The sequence below is a fragment of the Sinocyclocheilus grahami genome, unplaced genomic scaffold (assembly GCF_001515645.1).
Source record: "Sinocyclocheilus grahami isolate Dianchi unplaced genomic scaffold, SAMN03320097.WGS_v1.1 scaffold362.1, whole genome shotgun sequence".
NCBI classification, from domain to species: Eukaryota; Metazoa; Chordata; class Actinopteri; order Cypriniformes; family Cyprinidae; genus Sinocyclocheilus; species Sinocyclocheilus grahami.
The window spans coordinates 814,914-819,018 of record NW_015505541.1 but is presented as its reverse complement, the minus strand read 5'-3'; the positions used below and the strand labels follow the sequence as shown (position 1 = coordinate 819,018).

At 34.3% G+C, this 4,105-nt stretch overlaps 1 protein-coding gene across 1 annotated transcript in view; it reads left to right on the top strand.

The window, feature by feature from the left end:
- Positions 1 to 1,784: 1,784 nt before the first annotated feature.
- Positions 1,785 to 4,105, top strand: part of LOC107549108 (probable E3 ubiquitin-protein ligase RNF144A-B) — a 22,972-nt gene continuing 20,651 nt past the window's right edge. The window contains exon 1 of the mRNA XM_016230062.1: positions 1,785 to 1,987. The gene's annotated coding sequence lies outside the window, so the exon portion shown is untranslated. The remainder of the gene's footprint in view (positions 1,988 to 4,105) is intronic.

Sequence of the window (4,105 nt, the reverse complement as noted above, 5' to 3'; positions counted from 1 at the left end):
TTACATGTGTCACAAAATGTTATTTCACAGATGTTTAGTAAATCTGTATATCTCTGTTTGATATAAACGGCCTATAGGCCTATGTTAAATACTTTTAGATTTATCCAGTTCGACATTCTATAATCACATCATCAATTAGTTTGCATTAAAATTTAATGCATTCATAATTACATAGTGTGTAATTAGATTCTGTCTTCAGCACTATCCTGCAAATTACAGAATGCATGCTTTGCAGAATATCATTTCCAAACATCAGATTAGCATGTAGATTATTAAGCAGAGTTCCAAAACAACTAACATCTTGAAAAATAACATGCTGTAACATGTCCTGACATGTTCCGCGGTGCAAACAAGAGCACTTTTGTATTGAAGAATGAATTCAATCTTTTGTGACGTTGCTATAAGCGGTATTGTAAGCTTGAAAGCCTCACACTGACACCTAGTGGCCAGCAATGGTACTAAAAAGACACAAGCACAGAAGCATTAAAAATGATAGGCCTATATTTGTTTAAGACTCAGTAAAAATGTTTCTTTTCTTAACTGTGGCCTTAAATGTTGACTGCCTGCAAACTGTAAGTGACTTAAGGACTGATTCACAAGTGCATTTAAAATAATTGTTTAATTTTTTATGGTTCAACAAATAATATTGTTGAATTCCTTTCCAATAAAGATGTATAAAGCTTATTTGGATTAAACATGTTATAATTCATGTTTTGAATAAAACCTATACTTACATTACTTTTATAAGTAGCATAAATAAATAAATAAAAATGAAGAAGGCATGATGTAATTCAGCAGAGGTTTAATATGACCATCGTATATCAACAATCAACTTCTGGAATTGGGATGTGTCCATAATTAAAGAAACAGATAAAACTATAACATTTCATATTTATAAAATTACATAGTTTATTTCAGTTCACATTAAATTCAGTGCTGACATTGTGTGTTTTTTATTTTATTTATTTGTTCGTTTGTTTGTTTGTTTATTTATTTTAGTGCTGTCAAACGATTAATCACGATTAATCAAATCCAAAATAAAAGTTTTTGTTTAAATAATATATGTGTGTGTACTGTGTATATTTATTATGTATATACAGTATAAATACACACATGCATGTATATACTTTGACAATATTTACATGCAATTTACATGCATACATGTATATTCATATCATTTATATCATTTGTAAATATATTTAATATATAAACATAACATATTTTCTTAAATGTATACATGCATGTGTGTATTTATATATACATAATAAATATACAGAGTACACACACATGTATTATTATTTTTTTAACTTTTATTTTGAATGTGATTAATCGCGATTAATCGTTTGACAGCACTAATTTATTTATTTATTCTAAAACAGTAGGGGTTTTGTCTCACACTTTTGATACATTCAGTCAATGCAATTTCAATACAACCTGGATCAAATTCCACAAGTCTTTTTAGTAATAAATAGACAGATGCTTTACAATAAGACATGACTTATTGATTCATTACAATAAGTATGAATTATAGCTTTAATTATTTTAATGTGTATTTACTGCACAATGAATTTTGGTGGTGTGCTGTTCTAAATAATGTCTCATGCTCAGGTCAAATTAGGACAGCTCTATGCGCGATGCTGCTGACAAACACCAGCAGATAGCGGTTCCCGCTTGTCTGCCGTACACCGACAGCACTGTCCGCGTCGCGTCAGCAGAGGGCGCCCGCGAGCGTCGCGTCTCAGCAACCGCGCGCCTCCATGCGCAGTCAAATGACGCCTCTCCAGAGAGACACAGCGACCAGTCCGACGTTAATTAGGGCAGAAAGCGCTTGTCTGGTATATTAGCCACTTTCTGTGCTATGATAATGTGAGCTATGATTTTTTTTATTTGCGACAAATGTGGACGAATAGGAAGGCATTGTGCTTAGCTGTGCATAGAGCTGATGATATTCTTATAACGGATTGACAACTAATAGATTCATCCTAAGGTAAGCGATGCGTGTAGTGTTGTTATTGTGACAATGAGTAGAGCGGTGTATTCAATGTTAGTTCGAACCATTCGGATATGGCAGCAGTGATTTGTTTTGGTTGCATGCCACCTTGCATGTTGTGTTTGAAAATGTAACAGTTGTTGACGCTGTTTCTTTGAAACACGTAATATACTGCATTTATTATGTGAGTACACTGGTGTTTGGGAAATCTCAGCATGTTGTCAGGCTGAGCCGATCCACATAATCCAGGGAAACTCCATTATATCTTATCCTTGTCATTTAGGAGGCTGGTCACATACAACAACAGGTTTCTCTATAGGGCTTTCCCTCTAAATATGACCACCAGTGGCTTTAATGTACTGTAGTAAGAACAGTGACATCTACATGGGTGCTATTTTACTTTAGAAATGTACTTTTAGGAAACCTTAGTATTGTTTACTGGCAGCTAGACCACTCAGAAAACAGATGAGATCATGTGCCCCTTTTTCCCAGGATATAGCTCAGTCAAAACATGACCTTTTACAATGTTTGTGGGAGTTGTTCTTAATAGTTTGTTATATAATACCTGACAGTCTACTGTTGATTCATTGCAAGAATATGCTTCCCACATTGGTTGTTTATTCAGGATGTTTAATGCAAAAGGAAATAAATGTAATATGGAAAAAAAGCATTTTTAACAAACCGACTGACAGTATTGACAACCAACCTATAGACAGTATATAGGCCTAGTTATTTATTAACTAATTCTATAGTTTTTTTTTCAGTTTTTTTCTATTATATAAGTATTGGGTGTTTAAAAGGTGTTTAAGGGTGTTTCTATTATTCTTTTTCACTTTTTCAACTTTAGTTAGTCTGTAATGTTGCTGTTTGAGCATAAAAAAGACCTGCAAACAGTTTTTTCTATTATATAAGTATTGGGTGTTTAAAAGGTGTTTAAGGGTGTTTCTATTATTCTTTTTCACTTTTTCAACTTTAGTTCTGTAATGTTGCTGTTTGAGCATAAAAAAGACCTGCAAAGTTACAAAGCTCAAAGTCCACTTCAAAAGGAGATATTTAACAGAAATCACTTTTCAAAAACTACAACGAATGACTCGTTTGGACTACAACGCATATTTTCCGGGATTTGTGATATCACAAATATCGACGAATGGGATGAGAGAGACCTGGTTGAGCTGCACTAGAGAAGGCAATGAGTGTTATCACTATGTCGGAGACGCGCTAGCTTTCCCAAAGCAGACGAACTTAGGCCATGTCCACACGTACGTGGGTATTTTTATAAAATTAGTTTTTCCTCCTTCCGTTTTTAAAAAAATCTCCGTCCACATGAAAACGCAAACGCATGCCAAACCAACAGGTGATATAATCGCAACCGTAAAGCCATGTAGCGGATCAGCTTTGATACAGAAATGAATAATTAACCATAACTAGTTATAATTAACTATTCATATTTTAGATCCACTGTAGATATTTAGCTGACCACTCAGGGTCAACCGTCTTGTCAATTCTAAGAACGTTAATTTCCTGGTTAAAGGAAATAACTTTCTTACTGTACAATTCTATAAGTTTGTAACGTAAATCTGCATGATTATTGACTCCGGTTATGAGTAAACAATGAACACGTCAAGTGTGATACAAGTAAGGTTTTATTAACTACATAAACACTTAAACTAGTCTAACATACTACATAAACACATTAAGCCGGTCTAACATACACATACACACACACACACACATACAGTTGGTATATATAGGAAAGGGTTAAAGTTTAACTCAGCATAGAAAGAGGCATAAAGAATGAATTTTATGGAACACTTTGCATGTATATTCAACAGATCAAAGCCTTCAGGGATACGTCAGATACTGAGTTCAAACACACCTTTGTAAAAAGGTGTAACTGATACTTAATGTATCAATTAATAAGACTAAGTTTGAAACTTAGCGAGTCTCGGCGGTCTGAAAGAGATTCCTGATGCAAATCTTAAAGCTTCCCGTAGATCTTTGCTGAATTCAGGTCGATGAAAAGAACCAGTTTGAGTCAGAGTCACTTGATGAATGAAAAGGACTAGGCCGGAGCCCGGCACGAGCTTTGGTATCCTGGAGCGTTTCCTCACATTT